The sequence below is a fragment of the Carlito syrichta genome, unplaced genomic scaffold, assembly GCF_000164805.1.
Source record: "Carlito syrichta isolate Samal-C Ts95f unplaced genomic scaffold, Tarsius_syrichta-2.0.1 Scaffold314373, whole genome shotgun sequence".
NCBI classification, from domain to species: Eukaryota; Metazoa; Chordata; class Mammalia; order Primates; family Tarsiidae; genus Carlito; species Carlito syrichta.
The window spans coordinates 215,731-239,003 of NW_007258469.1; positions in this window are offsets into that span (position 1 = coordinate 215,731).

The following is a 23,273-nucleotide window of genomic DNA, read 5'->3' on the forward strand; positions in this document are numbered from 1 at the left end:
TTTCTTGGTCAATCTGGCTAGAGATTCATCAATCTTGTTTATCCTTTTAAGGAACTAGCTTTTTGTTTTGTTGATTTTTTCTATGTTGTTTTTTGTCTCCCATCTCCAGTATTTGGGCTTTTGCTTTGGTGCTCTGGATTCTTCTGCTGAAGTTAAGGTTTTGGTGGTCTTTTCTTTCCAGCTCCCTTAGGTGATTTGTTAGGCTTTAACTTGTCGTCTTTCCATTTTCTTGATGTGTGTTCAAAAAGAAATGAATTCCACTCTCAGTATGGCCTTTATGGCACCCCAGATTGATAAGATGTGTCTTTATTTTGGTAAGATGTATGTTTATTTTCATTTGTTTCCAGAAATCTTTTATTTTTTGCTTTGATTTCTGTGTTGGTCCAGGAGTTGTTCAGCATCATGTTGTGTAGTGTTCATGTCTTTGTGCATTTTGAGGTAACTTTATTGGTGTTGATACTTATTTTTATTCCACTGTGGTCTGAGAAGGTGCATGGCAGTATTTTGATCTTATGGAATTTGCTTATGCTTGAGTTATGGTTAAGGATGTGATCGATCTTGGAATATGTTCCATGTAGTGATGAGTAGAATGTATATTTCATGATTGTTAGTTGGAGTGTTCTATAGGTATCTTTAATTCCATTTGTTTAAGTATCAAGTTGAGGTTCTGGATCACTTTGTTGATTTTTTTGCCTCTATGTTATATCTAGGGTTCATAGTGGGGTATTGAAGTCCCCAGGTATGATAGTGTTAGAGTCAGTATTTTTTTATTGTACCTAGAAGCTGCTTTATAAAAGTTGGTGTTCATATGTTGGGTGCATATATGTCTAGGATGGATATTTCTTGCTGAGGTATTGGAACTTTTATCATTATGTATTGACCTTCTGTGTCTTTTTAAATTTTTAATAGCTTAAAGATATTTTGTCTGATGTTAAGATCACAACTCCTGCTTTCTTTTGTGTTCTGTTTACCTGGAAATTTGTTTTTCATCCTCTAACTTTGAATCTGTGAATGCCCTTTCTGTTGAGATGAGTCTCCTGGAGACAGCATATTATTACATAATTTTTTGGTTCTGTGTCTTTTCAGTTGTGCATTTATTCCATTCATTTATGCTAATTATTGTGATGTGAGAGTTTGTCCCTGTCATGAGGTCCTTATAGAGTTTGTTGTTGTTTTTTGTTTGTTAGTTAGTTTTCTTTTGATTTTGGGGTTGATATATCTGTGTTTTTAATCTTTTTCCTGCATTCTTGAGAAGAGTGTCATCATTCTTTTTTATTTTCTTTCTTTCTTCTGTGTTTAATACTTTCTTAAGTGTTTCTTATAGGGCTGATCAGGAGGTTGCATAAACTCTCAGTTATTGAATGTCTGGATGGATTTTAATTTTACATTGCTCGTGAAGCACAACTTAGTTGGGTAGGAAATTCTTGGTTGGATTGTTTATCTTTTGAAAACTTTGAAGACTGAATTCCAGGATCTTCTAGCCTATAGTGTTTCTGTAGATAAATCTGCTGCTATTCTAAATGGTCTTCCATGGTAGGTAGTCTGGCCTTTCTTTCAGGCTGCTTTTAGAATTTTTTCTTGTATACCTGCTTTGTGTAAGTGAATTACTATGTGTGTAGGAGTTGATCTTCTCAGCTGATATCTTGCAGGGGTTCTCTGAATCTCTTATGTTTGCATGGTCACATCTCTGATAAGATGAGAGAAGTTTTCTTGGATAATTTCATGGAATGTTTGTTCTAAGGTGGTCTCTGTTTTGCTTTCTGCCTCAGGAATGCCAATTAATCATAGATTTGGCCTCTTGATATAATTGTACATCTCTTGGAGGTTTTTCTGTCTTTCTAAATTTTTTTTCTATATTTTTAGCAGTTTGGGTTAGGTCCATATTTTGGTTGTCCAACTCTGAGATTCTTTTTTCTGCTTGATAAATTCTGCTTTCCATGCTTGTCTGTGTGTTATTTATTTCATATACTGTATTCTTTATTGCCATCATTTCAGTTATCAACTCCTTCATTCTTTCCTCATCTCTCCTCATTTCTATTCATTCTCTCTTAATATATTGATATCTGGTTTGTGGTTTGAGACCAGTTGTTATGGGAGCTCCTCACTGTTTGAGTTATGAAGTCTGTATTCTCAGGTGCTGTCTTCCCAGGAGTCTGGATGGGACTTGTTATCCTCCTTTGGTTCTTCTTCATTTGTGATGCCCCCCCTTTCCCCTTCTTTAATTCCATTGCTCAGTGATAGGAGGGATAGCTTTCACTTCTGTCTGCTCAATCCCCTATTCTTCCATATGTAGATCCTTTGGATTTGTTCAATTTTGAAGCAGGACTGGGTTTGGGGGGCTGTGCTTTTTGCAGTTTTGAGATTTGATTAAGGTGTGATGGGGGAGCTGTGGTTCAGAAGCTATATGCAGACCCCAGTATCTGCTGACAGGTATGTGGGGTCCCTGAAGCCAACTTCTTACTACCTTACAATCTGTCCATGTGGTGGGGTGTATGTGTGCTCCTGAAAGCAGAATCATATAAGAAAAAGAAAAAGAATGAAGAAAGGAAGAATGAAGATCAACAGAAGATGAAGAGATAATAAGAAGAAGGAAAACAGACAAGCACAACAACTAATGAACGAACAAAGAAACAAAAAAACAAAAACTGCCCAAAACAAAAGCATACAGACATATAAACAATAACAACAAAAAACCTGATGGTGGACATGCCCTCAAAAATACCCATACAGAAACAGAAAAACCAAAAATCTAAACAACAACAAAAAGAACAAAACCAAAACACATACAAAAACATGATCAAAAATACTAAAAAAGAAAAAGAAGGGTCCCTCTTTGACTGTTTCTGGAACTTCAGGTTCCTATCCTTTTTTTTTCCCCCCCTTACACTGGCACTTCCCAAGCATCACCACCACTTTTGGCTGCTGCCGTGATAGGGAGTGGGTTCCAGTCTCTAGCCCCCCCCCATCTACTCTCAGTTCAGGCTGATTGGGTTGCTGTCATGTGGGTGATGCCCCATGTACTGCTGGAGAAGGAGGGTGAATCAGATCCTGACTTGCTCCAACTCATCTGCTGCTGCAACTGCTGCTGCTGCCACCAAGTCTCCCACTCAGATCAAATGTGTCCAGGCCTGGTCCAGTGTGGGGGTGGGGCGGGGCATCCATCTCTCTGTGCCCACTCTTGAAATCTTTCTGGGCCAGCAATGGTCTATCTCAGAGAAGAAGATCACCTCTGGATCTCAGGTTGGAGACTGAACAGAGTTGTATGGGCCATCACAGGTCTCTGCCTGTTCTGGAACAGAGCAAATGCCAGTGGCAGGGCTCAGCTCCAGATTTCCTCTGTTTGCCTCCTCCGTGATTCCCACTGTCAGTGCCCAGCCTGCTGTCACAGGTGGTAGTATGAGCCAGGTGCCAGGAACTGAGGAGCAGCTGATCTCTGCTGCCCTCTCCAAGAGACCCCTGAGAATGGTGGATGATCCTTTGTGCTGATGGTCTGATCTCAGAGCAGTAGTGGGTTGTAGCCACCTCCAGAGGGAAGCCCCAGGTGCTTGATCCTGTCTCCCCTCAGATGGACTTTCCCCCACCCACCTGTGCACCCTTATGCACACAGACTGTCTATGGACACTCGTCCTTGCAGAGACTCTCACACTTCTACCAGTTCTATCACCATCTTGCCAAATCGAAATGGGCTTTCTTAAATGAAGTACTTACCTCTGGAGCGACTGAAGTTTCCTGTGTATCTGGCCCACTACTAGCCATTACCTTGGATGGAGGGAAGTGGGAATTGATGCCTCAGAGCTCATGACATTCCCCCAAATTAATGTTTCTTATGTTTATAATTATACAGTTCTTTATAAATCATGATAAAAGTGGATTTCTATATCTAAGCAGTAGTTCTGCTATCAATGACACAAAGATAGTGAGAGTAAATCCAAAGGCAGACATTAAAAATAAAAAGTTAACTTTCTTGAAAAACATAAAACAAGCAGCTTTAAACACTTTGGGCTCACCCTTCTGACTGTTGAATAAAGAAACGATTAGTAGGAATTTGCTGATTAAGAAATTTTCTTGGATTACCCATAATTAATTAGGTCAGGATGGCTGTGCATGGATTGGGAATCAATTTTGGGATCTGACTTGAGTGCCTGAGTGCTAAGTTTGGGCTTCATTATTTATATATATTCAGTGGTATCACTTCCCTTAAAAATGTCTTAGGACACACAAATGAGGGGGAATTCATGTGTTCTTTAATTTCCTTTTTACCTTACAAATAATTTAATGCAACTATGAATAATCTCATAAGTAGGTGAAAAGAAGAAAGTGGTAGTTTTAAATGCCAAAATACTCTGGTGTCCTAGAAAACACATGTTGCTTAAACATTAAAAATCAATTTTTTTTGCTGTGCTTGTAATATTTCATATTAACACATTGCCTTTCTTTGGTTTGTTATGCAGTCTGTTTTCAAGGAGACATTATTTAATTGTAAAGAATAAATTGCTTGTGTATGTGTGTGTGAGTATGAATGTATGAATGTAGAGTTCTAATATAATTTCTTTTACTTTAGCTTCTAGTGAATTTCTAAGTCATCTTGAAGATAAAATCTTTTGTTTTTGAATTATTTGCAAGCAGACAAAATTCTGACATTCATTCCACAATTAAATCATAGTTCTTACAGCCAAGCAATGATGCAATCATTGTGAGTTATCTAATAAAAAGGGAAATTCAAGTGAAGTAACCACAAATTTAATAAAAGCTTTCTAAATGGGAATTCTGGCAAAAATAAGATGTAAAAAATTCCATTTATTAAATGTACTATATTAAAAGGACTAGAACTTGTGCTGGAAGCTAGGAGGAAACAGACTTCCGTGAGGTCTGGATCAACCCTTATGGAAACTATATTCTAGTTAGGTCATGAAAAGTAAGCAGAGAATAGACTGAATCCATAAACTGTGATCCACAGAATAGTAGAATTTTATGTGTATAAGTTGAACTTAATTGCTATATAATTTTCATTTTTAAAAAATTTTGTCTTATACTATGGAAACATCTCAGAATTTTACACTATAAAGCTAGTTTTTTTTTGAAGACTAAGAAAATTCAGTACTAATGAATTGAATAACTTGACCCTATCATCATGAAGAAAAGAAAATTTCTTGAGATTTAAGCCTCAAATTCTTAATCACTCTTTACATCTTCTGCCATTCTAAATAATATGCTCTATTTGTCACAAAATCACAAGATTGCCATCCATCCTTCTTGATATTCCTTGATGTCACTTGATACTTCGTGGTAGAGAAAAGCACTAATGCATGACTCCAAATCTGGGCAACAGGACCATTTCCATATTTTTGACCTAGAGATGCCTTAGAGACATTTTTCCTCTGGGGAACTATACAAAGAGACTAGGTAGCCATTTAGGGGAAAAGGAATTCACTGGAAGATATTCAAATCACTTTTCAACCTTGAGTGTCGGTAATTTCTTGAGGTGTCCTCTACTGCTGTGGTTCTGTGGGTTACGATAAAATACAATACCTGAATGAAAATAGAATCTAAATTTCTTTCCTTGTCCAATCTTCAGGAAAGGGACTAATTAAGAAGACAATACAATTTCTGACAACATTCTTTATCAATGGCTATGACATATAATTCTTGGACAACAAGGATCACATCTTAATTCTGGATATGGTATAACTGTAATTAAAACTTTAGCTGTCATTCAAACAGTAATGGTCATCAGTAAAGCTCCATGAGGGGAAGGGGGAGGAAAATGAGAACTAGACACTCCTAGCTACATTTTAAAGGACTCCAACTCAAAAAAAAAAAGACTTACCATTCACTTACTTTTGTGCAGACCCCTGTGCTTTAGACATACTATTGCTTATACACTTTTTCTTGATTGTGACTTATGCCATCATTATTCTTTACTCCAATCATATTTCTTCCTATCAAAATATTCTTATCTTCTTATCAAAATATTCTCTATCTTTAAAATTTGTCTCAAATAACATCTTCTCTGTGAAGTATATTATGATGAGGTTTCTATCTGTCCTTCATTTGAAACTCCAAAGCACTAAATGCTTTCCTTACAGTTCTTAATCTCTCTAACTCATGATAAAATCATTTGTGTTCAATCACATTCAGGCTTCTAGACTGTACTCTTTTTGTAGAAACTGTCTTCTAGTTCTCTCTGTAGCTTCCTAATTGCCTACCTAAGTACCTAGTTCCTGATAGGTGCTCAAAATTATTTTTTTGCTTTAAATTGAATGAAATTCTAATGAAATAGATCTCCATTTTCAACTTAAATGATAATTCACTTAATAGACTAATAAACATAAGTAAATATATGTCACCTACCATAAAATGCCATAAGAGATGGTATTGTAGGCTTGGGAGTCAGGCAAAATAAAATGAGTCTTTTCACTTAGGTTATTTAAAAAAATTATTCAGCGTCTCTTTTCCTCAATGTTCTCATCTGTAAAATTGGGATCATATTTGTACTTTTCTTAATACATGGCTGTTAGATAATCCTTATGAGATTTAAGACACTGCCGTAAATAGCATAATACATGTAAGTAGCTCAGCATCACACCCACACGCAATAGCAATGATTTTTTCTTATACCAGTTTTCTAGCCATCTGTGCATAGCAACTACTGTCCTCAAGCATCTTTTAGTCTACTTGAGAGGACAGAGAAGAGAACAAATAATTAGAATTTCTTCTGATAAGAGATGTGTTTAAGTGGTTTGCTGATACCAAGCATCTTTCTTTGAGCCATCAGTTTCATATATTCTTGCCATTATAAGCTGATCATTAGGATCAGAAAATGTCTGATTTTCTGTCCAACAGTTTAAGAGCCATCTAAACTTTCAAGTTGAGGAGCTATGCAGAGGTTCTGAATTTATATTAGTACTAAGTGAGTGTGACATACAATCCCATGGTCAGAAAAAGCCATTTCTCCCAGCACTTTAATGTGCTTTATGGGCATGAAAAATCACAGAAGTGTTTCAGTCAGCAGTTCAAGAGTCAGACTTCTTTTTAAATTTGTTCTTATATTATATAAAGCCAACTTAAGGAAATGATAGTCATAGATGTCTGAGAATTTTAAAGCGTAAAGATAATTTTATCCATATCCCATTTTACAAATAATGAAACCGTGACCCTTAAAAGGAAAGTGACTTGCTTAAAATCACACAGCTTCTAGAAGGGGGAGTTGAGACTTTGAGGATATGTTAAGCAGCTTTATGAAATACGTTAATATAACACTTACACTTTTAGATCATTAAACAAAGAATTTAAGTAACCTTGTCAAACTTCTTACACAAAAAGAAATTGCTTCAGTCACCCCGGTAGGTAGTCCTCTATCTGTGATTTATCACATATAGTAACAAGAAACTCACTACTTTTCTAGACCTGTTTCACTATTAGCTTTAAATGCTACCTTTAACTTATTTAACTGCTTTTCACTTCCATGTACTTGGGCAAATAAAAACAAAATATTGTGCTTCCATTCAAAATGACACTGTGAGACAACCAAGAAAAGACAATTTTCAGTTGTCAAAGATGAGTGCATAACTCCAAAGTGAGTAAGGGTAGTAAGCTCATTTTACTTATAACACAAGAGCAAAGCCATCATGGCTACTAGCATTTTAATGTCCACAAAGAGACCAGCATCATGCTGGCTAGTGACTTTCTAAATGGACTTTCTTCATAAACGAGGAATATACAAGAGATGCCCTCCTTTCCTCCTCTTCTTCCCATACCTCCTCCTTGAAAAACTTTGTCAAACTAGTTAAGGATATGGCTACCTGCCTTGTCTTTGGTTATAAAAATAATTATTTAGGGGAATATTTGGAGTTTACAGCTTTTGCTTAATGAAGATATAGGTTGGGAATTCCACTCACCATTCTATGTTGAGAACAAAGAAACATAAAAATTGAAAACTTAAAAAATGTTATGGAACCAGTGAGTCCAGTAGAACTGAGTAAAAACAACTGCAAAACTACTTTTCAGAATGAAAAAGAATGTCCACTAAAAATCACATGAAAGGCACAAATTTTGCCACATGGAAGACCGTATATAGTTATGAGAACACAGCCTCAGAATATAACAGTTAAATTGACACCCAAGATACCTTAGAATATGCACTCGTCTGATTGGAACTTTAAGTATGCTTATATTTTGAAAAATAAATGAAGAAAGAGGAGAATCCATGAATTAAAAAAGATGATTTCAAAAAGAGAATAAATGTAAGAAGTAAATTTGTAATAGTAATAGTACATAGTAATCTTAGGAGCGATAAATCTAATAATCAAAATAAAAACTAGGTGGAGTAAAAGTCCTTTCTAAATAATTTCTGGATTTTATAAAAATTATGGTATCTTTAGGTTTAAAGGTATATAGTAAATTCATACTGCAACCCCCCCTTGAGCTAAACATTTAGAAATAAAATTGTATATATTATATAGATAAATAAAGACAAAGCAAATAGATAATGCAAATAAGACATAGCTATAGTAATAAAAATAACATGAATATCTCTGTGAGTTTGAGTCAAAGAGATATGCAAAGTGTTTAGCAATAAAAGAGCTATAATTAATGATGTGACCTGGGTTGTGATGCAGGCAGCAGACAGCACTGTCATTGTAGCAGGCCTTGAGTAAAGTCCCCAAGTGAAGGCAAGGTCTCCCTTAATGGCCCCAAGCTCATGGGCAAGGTCTCGCTAGGTAACTGCATTCTTTTTTTTTTTAATCAATATTTTTTATTTTGATATTGTGGGGTACAGTTAAGGGTTAGGTATATAAATATGCTTCATTTAGGCCCCCTTGTTGATAACAGGTGTCTCCCCGTCCCCAGACAGATGTTTACTACCATTAGTCCCATCCCCCCCATGGTTTCCCACCACTGTCAGTCATTTTCTTATGGTAGTGCGTTGAATGATCAAGGTCCACTATATGAGTGAGAAATATGTGATACTCAGATCTTTGTTTCTGTGAGAGGTCACTCAGTATTATAGACTCTAGCTCCATCTACGTTGCTGTAAAATTCATGATTTTGTTCTTTTTTATGGCTGCATAGTATTCCATTGTGTATATGTACCACATTTTTTTAAATCCAGTCCTCTTTTGATGGACAGCGTGGTTCGTTCCAGGTTCTTGCTATTGTGAACAACGCTGTGATAAACATTCGTGTGCAGGTATCTTTTTTATAGAGTGATTTGAGTTCTTCAGGGTAGGTAACTGCATTCTAGCCAAAGGCGAGGGATGCAGCCTGCTACACGAAATGGTTTCTCAGATTCCCACACATCCAGGTGCACATAGCATAAATAAAGCCTTAGCCACAAGATAACCGTGAAACAGCTTGCCTTTAGGTAGCAACAAAATTCCGTTATAGCTCCCTCACAGACCTTGAATCCCTTCCAACTTTTTTTGTGCTTAATTACAACATAAACATGCTGAGCTAGTTTGGGACCACTTCTCCTCCATCAGAGGAAAGTGTCGCACCTGGCCCCAGCTTTTCTTTATGTCTTTGTGTCTTTCTTAATCTCTCGCCTCTCTCTCTCTCTCTCTCTCGCTCTCAAACTCTCTCTCTCTCTCTCAACCCTCAAGGCAGCCACGTGGGCTGTGGCATCAAACAAATAGTAGTAACTGAAGACTTGGCTCTTGCAGGGTAACAAGAAATGAAAGTGTTCCATGCGAGTTGGGGACTTGGAGACAATCTTTGGAATCAGAAATGAAGAGTGACTCCTTTCTTACCTGAGGAGGCTAAATGTTAAGTTACCTACTGCTGGCTGGGGCTACAGCTTGTATGGAGTCTCAAACTTGGGAGGTAAAGGAAGATACAGTCTTGAGAATAAGAACTGAATCAAACCACTTGCTGGCTAAATGACTGGATCTGCAGGATCCTTATATTGTATTGTTGCGTGGTTAAACTTGGAAAGTGTTATTATAAACATGGTTCTAGATTGATGGGTTGGAGGATATAGGTGAAAATTGTTAAATAGTGAGAGGGAAGTACAAATGGATAGTAGAAAAGTAGCATGAAAATAAACCAACCCTTTTTCTTAAGATGAAACTGGAATCCCTAATTCTAATTGCAGGAAGGTATGTAATACTAAGAAATACAATCAAGAAAGTCAACAATTAGATCACTAATTCACTTTACATGAAATCAATTTTGTAGAGCAGTTTTACAAAACTTTAAAATAAGCATGTTATATAGTTATAATAATTTATTATTTATTATGACATTAAAACTTATTCAAAGTGGACCTGGGTTAAAAAGAGGTTAAATGTGATGAATAATAGATTGAGAGGATTTGACATATGTGTAATAAGAATTCTAGAAGAAGAAAATAGAATGCCAGTGAAGCAATGTTTGAAGAGATGTTGGCTAATTATTTTTTAGAAAGATAGAAATTATAAAGCCTAAAGATAACAACAACCAAAAAGATTAATAAAAATACAAATAAGAAATAAAAATGCAAATACAAACTGGATTTTCTGCTCAGAGTTTTACCTGGCTCAAATTAAGGTGTTGGTCAAAGCTATGATTTTTATCTGAGGCTCAAAATTCTCTTCCAAGCTCAACAGTCACTGTGAGAATTGAGTGTCTTGCTATTACAGAGCTGAGAACCTCTCTTTCTTGTTGACTGTCAGCTGAGGGTTGTTATTAGCTTTTTGGAGGTCACCCTTAACCTTACTACATTGCCCACTGTACAACATGACAGTTTGCTATTTCCAAGTCAGTAGTAGATAGTCTCTTACACTTACAATCACTTATTTCAAGAAGGGTCCTGTCCCTTTTAAGGACTTTGCCTGATACATCAAGCCCAGCTGGAACAATCACCCTTTTGATTAATTCAAGGTTAACTGATTTGGGACCTTAAAATCCGTTAACTTTTGTCATATAACATAATCTAATTCTGGGAGTTAAGTTACCATATTCATAGTTCTGCCCATACTTAAGTAGTGGTGGTAGTGGTGAGTTAATGGAGGGCATATACACCAGGCAGTGAGAATCTTTGGGGCCATCCTAGAATTCTGGCTACTATAGCTAGGAGAACTCCAACATCTGGGTGCTGAAAGATCTAGAGCTCCCCAGACATCTGTCTGTCTGTGATCTCTTTGTGTGGTTTCTTCATGGTGGCCTTGAGGTAGCTGTTTCTTTTTACGTAGCAACTCAAGACTTTCTGTGTGAGGGTTCCAAGAGAAACAGGCAGAAATTAAATTACATGGCCTATTTTAACCTTATCTTCAAAATTACTTCTAGAGAAAATATTTTGAACATTGGCTCAATAAAAAGTTGAAAAGGGGGAATAAACCAAGAAAATATTAAAAGTTCCATTAGTAATCAAAATTATTCTATCTACACATTCTAGAAAAAAAGATACAAGGTTCAGATCATTTTTAACTTTAGGAAATAGATCTTAGAGAAATATTTCAGAGAACAAAGAGGGAAAACTTGTGGTATTTTTTGACATAATATAAGATAAAACTAGAAGAAAACATTTCTAATTGAATAAATATGTACCTATCAAACTTTCATTAAAAATTACATTAAAGAATAAGTACTAGAAAGATTATCACCAAAGTCAGGAAAAAGTCTAAGATCCTATGCTAACTTCTTGTAGTTAACATTGTAATAGAAGTACCAGATCATACAATATTAATGATAATATTATGACTAAGAATTGGATGGGAAGACATAAGATGGTCATTATTTTAAAAAAAATAATAATTTACATAGTAGCCAAAGAAAGTTTATAAACTATTAAAACATCAAAAATATCAAAAAGGTAGTTGGTACAAGAGCATCATCATTGTTAATGATAGCAGTTACTGAACACTGACTAGGAGCTGGGTGCTATTCAAGTTGATTTATGTGAAATAATCCATTTCATCCTCTTAGGAACTGAAAGCTGCCCCTAGCCAACAACTAGCAGGAAAATGGGAGCTTCATTTCTGTAACCTCAAAGGAAATAAATTCTGCAAACAACCTGAATAATCTTGAAAAAAATAATAGATGATTTGACTTAGGAAGTTAGAGCCAGAATAACCTTAAAAAACTTACAAAAAACTGTTTCACAGAGGGCAAAACCAAGATCTAGAGGTGTAAAGCTACCAACCAATAGTTGGTGGGTGGGAGAGCTGGGCGGTGCATTCTGCATTGTTAGGCTTTCATTCATCTGAACTTTGGCATTATTGTGGCAGAGAAGCTTATTTCTACAACTGTAAAACAAAGGGATAGAGATAAATAAATCTTTCAGAAGACCTCTAGTTTGACATTGAGGAGTTGTTAAAAGTACTGGCTTTTATAAAATGTATTTACCATTCCCCAGCCCACTAAAACAGTCTCATTTTATGTATCTGGCTTTACAGAGCAGCATTTAGGCTAGGTAGAGTACAAGCAGTGCTGTTTTGAAGTAAACAAATAAGATTTGCCCTTGTGTAAACAATTCCAGATGGATCTCAGAAAAACAGCTTGAAAGGGCAGCCTTATAGAATCACACTACTGCAGCAAGAATAAGCATTCGATAATGGGGCAGTCTTTATTTGCTTGCACACTTTGCATTTGCTTTTAGTCAGATGAGAAGGCAAAGCTTCTGCCAGCCCAGCAGAAAGAAACTCTGCTTCTGTTTGTGTCTTAGTCCCCTAGGTAGGAGGTTAACTTTGGGGATGACAGATGAAATGCTTTGGTTTGTCATTTATACCACTGTGCACAGATGGTTCTCAGGCATCTATATAATCTTTCTCAGTACTATTTACTGCACCTCCATCCAGTCCCAAGAGACCAGGTGTGAAATCCAGCACTAAGCAGTTTTTGCTAGCTGTGAATTGCATTGAGCCAAAGGGGCCATGTGGCTGGACTTTTGAATTTGAAATCACATCATTACTTATACTATGAAATTCAACTGCCTGTTAACTAAAGCCCTAAAATATACTCCAGAAAGAAATTTTGCTCTTTTTAAAGAAGATATTACCAATTTGAATTATCATTTAAGAAATATAACAATTTCTATAACATTTTATTTTTCCTGATACAAATATGAACTTTTTCAAATTTATTTTTCTTACTTGCTAATGTAACCTTTTTAGTACTGTGTTTTAATGGAATCCAACAGATATTTATTAGCTCTATGTATAGTTATTGCTACAGATGCAATGAAATGTAAGTTGCATATGATATATATGTTACTATTGCCAAGTAATCCCACATCCAGAATAAGAATATGGCATGGTTAGAAATAATACTAGGAAATACAAGATGTACACTTTAGAAGGTTAGATGGAGAGATTATTAGTTGGGTGAGATCAGACATGGTTTTAGGATGGGTTGGTTTTTTGTTTAACCTTAAAGAAAAGCAAGAATTTCAACAGACAGAAATGGAAGATGGTCATTTCACATATGAAAATTATCTTGATGTGGGAAGATATAAACTGCATTTTCACAGAGCAAGAAGTGACAATAGTTCTATATGGCTGCAACTGAGTTCTTTTGCCTTCACATTTGAGTTTCAAATATTTAAAGATTCATTGCATGTGAATCTTTAATCTTTCAAATAGAATTGTATTCCCCATTTTACAGAGAATGAAATCAAAACACAGATAATAATGATACTAGCTAACAGTTATTGAGCATCATGTGTCTTTTAGTATTCCCTCATTTAATCCGTAAAACTCTATAAGGTGGTATTACATTAATCCTGCTTTACTATCAGGAAACTAAGTTACAGAAGTTAAACTTTTTCAGAATTACACAACTTTTAAGGAATAAAGCTTGGATTTGAATCAGTTTAGATGATTTCTGTTTCATTTTATAAATTACTTCTCCGAGCTCTCATATGTTATAGAATGTGAAATTGTGCATTGATTTTCCCAGTCTACTTTCAGTGTTGTTGTTGTTGTTTGTTTAACTTACCAACTGTGAAGGAAAAAACTACAAAAACCAGGCAAATAATTTAGAATTAAATAGGTAGACAATGGGCCATTAAAATGTTTGAGAAGAGAGGTGCTCAAAACTAATGTTCAGGCTGGATTAAAAGGACAGAGAAGCTGTAAGAGGACTAATGATTTGGAAGGCAATTGCAGAAGTCCAGGCTTCGTGAGTGGGATATGTTCTAGAGTTCTTCTAGAGGAACTATTGGAGTGGTCAGGCTATAAGTGACTGGCTCCAGAAAAGTCATAGAGCTACCTCAATGAGTTTGCTCTTTTTTCATAAAGAAAATTCTGAGGCCCACGTTGGGCATAAATATAGGAATCTTCACGTGATTGATTCAGTTCTGATTCTTTTTGGATATTCTAATTTGCTCCTTTGTTTTAAAGAGATATATAAGACATGATTCTGCTTCTATAATGGCCAATGAGCTCATGCCGGACTTAAGTTTCCATAGAGAACAACTATAACCTCTGGGCAAAATACAAAAAGTGACTACCTAAGTGAATATGAAGCAACTGAAAGTTGAAAGAAGGGATATGCACAGAGTGAGTGTTCTTGTATTTTAGCCTGCAGGCAGTGCCAAATGCATAACAACCAAAACTCCAATAATTTTTCATACTTTCTGACCTGAAGAATCAGAGGACAATTCAAGGCAATTGCAACTTCTGATTAGCGCGGGTAGAAACTTAGAAAAGAGGAAGTCAGAAAAGACCTCTAATTCTTTTTATAAACATTGCTCAAATCTCTGGCTGACCCTGAACCACAAATGTGGGCAGACTCTAAGCAGTCTTGTTGAGACAAAACAAAACCAACCAACCAACCAAGAAAAACTTGGTTGAGTTTAGCTACTGCCTAAGAGACAACATTTGTAGTTTATGTCCAATCAAGTAATAGCCTACCCAAGAAAACTATTGTAATTCTTTGAAAGAATAAATATGACCCATTCTCAAGAACAAGCAATGAAATCTAAGCCTGAGATGACCCAAATGGTAGAATAAGCAGAATAGTTAAGAAATTTTTTTTTTAAACTATGCTTAATGAGATATAGGAAAATGAATTCATAATAAATGAAAAGATAAGATATATTAAGTGAAGAAATAGAAACTACATTAAAAATGGAAATTCTAGGACAAAATATAGTCAATATGCACTTCAACTTGTGGTGGGGATAGGCTTCAAATATAGTGGAACTCAGAGCAGAGTAAATCTGGTAATTATATTTTAAGAATTGCCTAGAAGTTGATATAACTATGAAAACCTTTTTTACTCACTCTCATATGCCAGAAAGGTGACTACGACAAAGTTTTAACCAAATTTCAGTGGTTGAAGAAAGTCCCTTTAAAAGTACTTTCTTATGAAATATATTGTTGGAAATTTCATGATTAGAAAAGTAGCCCTTTAAAAAGCTGTTGTCCTTTGTACTTTATTCTGAGAGCAAAGACTTGTCACCAGGATCAAATGAGAGTTTGAGAAAACTGAGATGCAACACCAATGAATGAAATCCATAGGATGGAAATAATAATGGTCCTCTCTTCAGTTTTGCCTGCTGCTTTCCTGCTTTTTCATCTAGAATAAAATCCAAGCATGTGATCTTTAGGATATGTCCATTTGCTTGTTTATCTCATTTAATTTAATACCCTTTTCATACTTTCAGGAATAATTGAGAATATTTTAAATAGCACATATAAATAAGAAAGTGGAATAGACAGATGCTAACATAGGTTTCAGAAATCATGTAGGGAAATAAAACACATTAATAATTACTCCAAAACCTTAGGATATGATTATTATAGAATTCAATGTATTTTTCTTTGACAAAAGTATAAAGAAAGTATTCATGTGTAATAATCAGTGACTCATTAATAAATAACAATTTCTTAGTCATTTAAAGACTGTGCAGTGGCATGGAAAATGCTTCTACTATGATTGACAAAATCAAATTACAAAATAATATGTATATGCTGTAACTAGCTTAAAATTATCTTTGCTAGGACACGGCACATAAAGTAATAAGAAATAGCAAAAACTTTAAAGTTGAGGACATAAAAATTACTGTAGATTTTTCTTAATATTTGTGATTATTATGTTTATGCAATAAATAAACTTTACAATAACTGTTGTCTGGCAACTAAAAATGAAAGGAAGATAGGATTGAATTTTACTTTTATCATTAAATGAGTAGTAATCTCTTTATAAAAGAAAACTATTGGGCCCCCTCCCCGACTTTGGGGAGGTGAATCTTCTTTCTTCCTTCTCTTTTTCTCTCTAACTTACTTTTAAATAAACTTTTCTTTCTAAAAAAAAAAGAAAACTATTGAAAACATAAGAGTTTTAGAACTACTCCAGGTTTGGGGAACCTCCGCGATTCTTGGTGTGGATCCAAGGCTACACAAGTGCCCCAGTGGAGAACATAGATTTGGAAGCTCTATCTACCTCTATTCTGTCAACCCATAGCAAACTAGAGTATAACCTGAAGATGGGCTGGAACACACTGTCTTGTTTTTGACCATATTAATAGAACTTGGACATTGTGTTTGTTTGTATGTCTTCAAAACATTCTTAAAAAATTATTCTCATCCCAAGCCATTTTAGCACACAGGCAATTTAAATTATATTTTAAACAGCAATGCAAATAAATTGTTTCTTCAAACCCAAGAGTTGAAAAATCACACATTGTAAATGATTTCCTGAGTTTCGGGTAAAATTTGCAGATTTTTGCAGTTTTTGGAGAAAATGAGGGGACAGCAATTACCCTATGAAGTTTGTATCATCTCAGTACATGTGCATAAGTACCAAAGGAACTGTACTCATAATTCAACTGGTAATTTGGCACAAGAGAAGAGCCAAAAGAATTGAACAAAATCCCTTTAAGACACAGAGACTGTAGGATGCCATTTTGCTAGTTTGGTTCCTATCTGTGATGGTAATTTTGTGTCAACTTGACAAAGTGTGTTTCAGATGAGATTAACATTTGAATTAGTGAATTCTGTAAAGCAAATGACCCTCACCAATATGAGTAGCATTTTCCAATCTAATGATGGCCTGAATAGACAAAAAGTAGAGGGAGGGAGAGTATATTCTCTCTGCCTGACTGTTGAGCTGGGATATCTCCTCCTACCCTCAGAGTGGGACTTACATCATTGGTTGTCCTGATTCTTAGGCCTCTGGAATCAGATTGAAACAACATCTGTGACTTTTCTGGACGTCCACCTTGCAGAGAGCAGGTCATGGACTTAGCCTCTATAATCACATTAATTGATTTCTTATAATAAATTAATTTCTCCTTTTTTCTCTCTCTCTCCATACATATACATATATGTATATATTTATATATGGATATATTTGGGCTTATATATGGGCATACATACACTGATATATCCACATGGATTTTATATATATCTCCAAATATTCTCTGAAAAATTATGACTAATGTAGTTGAAACTTGAACAACACAGGTTAGAACTGTGCTGGTCCACTTATATGCTGATGCTTTGCAACCAAATGCAGATTTAGAATATAGTTTTCTCAGGCTTATGAAACTCATGTATATGGAAGACCAAATTTTTATATACATATTTACACCTAGTTGACTGTAAGACTTGAGTACATGCAGATTGGAGTATACAAAGGTGGTATTGAAACCAATCCCCTGAAAATACTAGGGACAGGTGTACAATTTCCTTATCTATCTTTCTATGAATCTATCTCAGAGAGGTCTCTGTCTTTCCCAATCCAACAGTTCTTAATTTACCATCTTCTTATGTAATTTATCACTCCCATTATGCTATGTTCTCACTCCCATTGTGCTATTTAAAGATAATCACTATCATTGATAGTAGAAAGATATGGTATGGAATTCCAATTCTCTGACCAATATTTATGTGACATCAGATAAGCTTTCTTGGTTTGTTAAAGCCTCATATTTCTCATTAATAAAATAGAGATAATCATACCAAACTCATTGGTTTTTATGAAGATTATATAAGATTATTTATGTAAAGTGTTTAGCACAGACCCCAAAAATGAATAATTGCCCAGTTAATTGTAGCAGCATATACTTTCATCATCTTTTTTATTAAATTTCAGCTTTTTAAATGTTAACTCCTCAGATTAATCTTTTTCTGCACTATAAAGTCAAAGAAGTTATACCAACATGGTTTCTGTAGATAGAGATAGAAGTGTCCTGTCTATAAAATATAGAATTATAAGCATATATTTTATAGACAGGACACTTGTTAATTACCCTCTACTAATTGTAGTCTCTCTGTCTCAGAGTATTGTTTGTGGAGAAGTTCTTGACCTTTTCTCTTGGTTCATTGGTTTGGTTTCCTCCTGTGTTTGGCTCGGATAAATCTGATAGATGAGGTTGTGCAGCTCCCAGGAAGTAGTCTTACTTTGTCTCCCACCCAAGATAGCAAATGGAAAAGCAAGAATGTGTGACTGAAATTATTAAAAGGGAAGCTTTATACTGTTCTAATTTATAGAAGGCCTGCCATTAGAAACTCTCATACTTTAGATATTGCAGTACACAAATTGTTTGTAATATACTTAGCAACTAATGCAAATCAGGATCATGTGCCATGACTCAGTAGTGGAAATAGGTTTTAATTATTTCTATATTTCATAGGTTTTAATTATTTCTATATTTGACCTGAATGATAATTTTCAGATCCTTACTACTTTCATTATTCTTTTAGATCTTTCTAATAATTAATTACTTTGATTATATAATAATAACCCCTTTCTTTTACAATTATTGTTCTTATAATCATATTTGAGGCTTTTTCTATGTAATTAACACACTTAGCTTAACTCCAAATTTTTTAGAATACCAATTTTAATTTTTTTTTATTTTCTATGTCATCACAATTGTTTAAATCAGTCAGCTCTTGTTTGTGTACATTCTTCCAACAGAAAGACTTGTTTAGTCTATCAATTTGTCTCTTAAGGTCTCTTATACAATACCCTTTATATTACAGTATTTAAGTCAACAGATGAAAGGTTGTCCAGGATGGTAAATCAGACAGTGAGATAATTCACCAGAGACTCACATCCAGTCATATGTATTGTTCCCTATGTACTACTGAAATTGAATCTTTTTATTTCATGCAGCACAATGATGCAAAACTCCAGAAAAATGTAGAATTTAAAAAATTGAACAATTTTATTTATTTTGTTAACTTTTCTAGTTCTGAAGATGCCATTTACTTAGTTACAATGGAGACTCTACCTCCTACTACTTTCAAGGACACACTTGGTAACTCTACATCCAAGGTGTTTGGAGAGATAGAACAATACAAAAACTGAGCCAGAAAATTTTTTTTTTTTTCACTGTTTTTGGTGTGTTCCCTTTTGGGGGTTACTAAACAATGTACTTCCCCTGAGAAGGTGACTTTGAACTGCAACTCTGAAAAAATTGTTCTAATAATGAGTGCATCTAGAGACCACAGAAACTGCAGCATAAAGAACAAGGTTCTCATCTCTTGTCTAACAATTCTGGCCCACAGAGAAGCTCTGATGACATGCAGAGGAATTTAAGGATCTCTGCATTGTTTCCATCTGTATTGTTTCTGAGGAATAGGCCCTTTGCTGAGAGGCAAATCTACCAAATTCAGATTATGGATAAAACTATGAGAGACACAATTAACCTCACAAATTGTCAGGGGCTTTTAAGAGTTGTTCACCCTGAAAGTATTTTAATGATTGGGTATCTCAAAATTTAGCCTTTATAGAAGCAAAAATAAATGTCAGTTTTAATCTCCCAATCAGTGATTTCTCAAAATGAATCTGGCAAACCACCTCACATCTATCTTCCATCATGCCTGTGAGGAAGAAACTGGAGCAAAAAAGATGGAAACCCCAGCAAGGTAGATGAGTAATGATGACTGTATCTTTCCAATTTATCTTCTCTCTCACAAAATAAGTGACTGGAGTTTGAGATTACTGTGGGGCTGTTTATTAGTGATGACAACGGTGTAGTGTTTGGAAAATGTGCTCTATTCCAGGTTGTTGAGTCATGTGAAGCCACTTGCAGTTCATTTTTTTCCTAAAAAAATGACAAAAAGTGATAATTTAATTTCTGAAGTCTAATAGCTACAAAGCCATTTTTGACTAGATTCCACTTTTTTCTGAGAAAAAATTGTCAAGACATAATTTCAAAGATGATTTTTTTTGAGTCATAATGTTAAACATACAGCAAGAATTAGAACTGCTAGAAATAATTTATTTATTCAAAATACTTATTAGACATATTTTTATGTTAAATATCATGCTAAAAATGTGGAGATGGTGGGGACAGAAATAACGTATTTCTCTTCTCAAGGAGTTTTGCATTTAGCTAAGGATTGAGATATGCAAAAAAATTCTACAAAATCTAAGAAATTCTAAATCTCAAACTGAGGGGTTAATTTGATCACGTATGCCTGCCCTGGTTGCCATTACTTTTTTGTTATTTTTTTTCTTTCCTTTTTCCATGAAGCTGAAGACCATGGTAGCTGAAGGCCTTGTTGCTGAACACTGAAACCTAACCTGCACTGACTACTTTATGGATAACTTTCATAGGTCACCCTGATAATAGTCATTTTGGTTGTTTTCCAGAAACTTGGATCAACTTCTGTCCAGTTCAAACCAGCTGAAACTGCCGACTCATCAACTGAACCTGTGCAAGTGACTCAGAGGTGGCTTTTGGATATCAAAGGGTCAAAAATTTCACCTTCAGATTATGCTAATACTACCATTTTCTGTACATATATTCTGTGAAATGCTGTGAACTTCAGCTTCACTTACACAGAATGAACCTGTTACTTTATTTCTCTTTTGCAAAACACGTGTCACAGTGCTTGATTTACTGTGAAAGACAGAATGAATCTGGACCTGGCCAATAATATATATTAATATAATATATATACACATATATACATATATTTGTTTGTTTATATATAAATAAAAACGATATAAATTTATGTTGTTTATATATAAACACATTTTAATATAAATAAATAAATATATGCTGTTTATATATATAAATAATGTTTGTGTGTGTATACACACACACATGCACACACACACACACACACACACACACACACACACACACACGCAGAAAATAAATATATTTGTTATTTAGCAATTTCCAAGTGCATCTAGCATTCTAATCAGGGGCACACACTCCGCACAACTAGCAATTTTTTTTTTTTTTTTTTTGAGTCAGAGTCTCACTCTGTTGCCCAAGCTGGAATGCAGTGGCGCGCTCACGGCCACCCAGTGTTGACCTGCTGGGCTCAGGCAATCTTTCTGCCTCAGTCTTCCAAATAGCTGAAACTACAGGTACATGTTACCATGGCTGGCTAAGTTTCTTTTCTTTTCTTTTTTTTTTGATTTATTGCAGAGATGAGGTCTCACCAAGTTGCCCAGGCCATTCTTGAACCCATGGGCTCAGGCAATCCCCTCATCTCGGTCTCCCAAAGTGCTGGGATTACAGGCTTGAGCTACCGCGCCCGGCCAAGAACTAGCATTCATATCAGTAAGTCTCTACTCCAGTGGCATCCATGACAACCCTGTATGCCTTGGGCTACAAGCAAGTTTTGCTGGTTTTCTTCCTGAATGCGAGGAAGGGGTTTTTTACTGGAGAATTTAATGTACTGTTAGTATGATGTATAGATGAATACTAGAAATAGCCCTTTATTGGTGAAATTAAAGCATTTTCAAAGAAACGGATTGCCGAAAATATTTGAGAGATAATTCATACACTTTCATAAATGGTGTCTATGAATCAAGCAAGGCCACTTCTCTTTTTTTTTTTTGAGTTGGAGTCTCACTCTGTCGCCCAGACTGGAGTGCAGTGGCCGCTCCCGGCCACCGCAGCCTCGACCTGCTGGGCTCCGGCGATCCTTCCACCTCAGCCTTCTGAGTAGCCGGAATTACAGGCATGTGCTACCACACCCAGCTGATTTTTTGATTTATTGTAGAGATGAGGTCTCGCCACCCAGGCGGGTCTTGAACCCGCGGGCTCAGGCAATCCACTCACCTCAGCCTCCCAAAGGCGCGGGATTACCCGATGAGCCACCGAGCCCGGCAAGGCCACTACTCTTAATTAATTAAATCCCCAAAATCTCCAGTATTTAGCTGTAAACTCTGATTTCTTTGTGCCCAGTGAAAACTATGACAGTGACAATTATAAGGATAATCCTTATAATCCTGTTTCTGGAATCTTGATATGACTATTTCCAATGAGTTTTTCTTACAAGATAGTATCCTTATCCCTGAAAGAACAAGAAGACTGTATTTTCTTAAACTCCCTAACAAATGGCATAATTTATCTTATGCTAACTTGCTAATAGACATTTAGTTAATAAATATCTCTATGTTGGTAAAATTTATCTGAGATTAGCTGTCTTTATAACTTAGTAGCACTGTTGTAGGGGAGAGTTTACCAAATTCAAACTTCTTCAACAACTGCAGTTATCTACCAAAAGACCCTGGATTTGGGCATGATAAAGAGGTTTAGGACAGGTCACAAAAAGAATCTTTTAAAGTTTGAAAGAAGGAGTAATTAAGCATGGGAATTGAGAATATAGCTAGTTACCAGCAAATACTATAGTTCATGATTTTGTTCCCATTTTGGTATTGATTTATCTGTGATTAATAGCTTTTCTCACTTTTTAAGCTGTTTTTCAACAATTGAAACTTATATGCTGGCAGATGTAACTATTTCTTACAGGGCCATTCACCTTGGCTATATTCCATGTGGCACATAATATAGTCAGTATTTCACTGGAGAGAACATGGAGTCCAAAGGAAGAAGCTACATGAATGTCACATTGACCTAATTGATTTTTGTATTAATTTACATTTTGATATATTAGTTTTGCACATCAGACCTCTAAAAAGGTTTTTGTAATTTGATTCACAAGTTCAAGCCTGTAATTAGCTGTAATTTAGTCATCCCAAATCATTTATCATTGTGACTTCTGTACAAATACAAAAGGCAAAGAAAGAAGCAAGTGTGCATTCAATCTTATTATATTGTAGGATAAGTAGGAGTGTCTCAAAGTGATGAAGAAAAAAAAAGGAGCTATTAAGCAGTAGATGGGAAGAAATGGTAAATATTTCAGGTAGCTATGAGAGATAATGGGAGCGGTGTCTCCTGATGATAGTAAGTATGCATACTGATTCCTTCTTTTCCTGGAACGGGCTTTTGTAAATCACTTAATATTTTTTTTTTTTTTTTTTTGAGTTGGAGTCTCACTCTGTTGCCCAGACTGGAGTGCAGTGGCTGCTCCCGGCCACCGCAGCCTCGACCTGCCAGGCTCCGGTGATCCTTCGGCCTCAGCCTTCCAAGT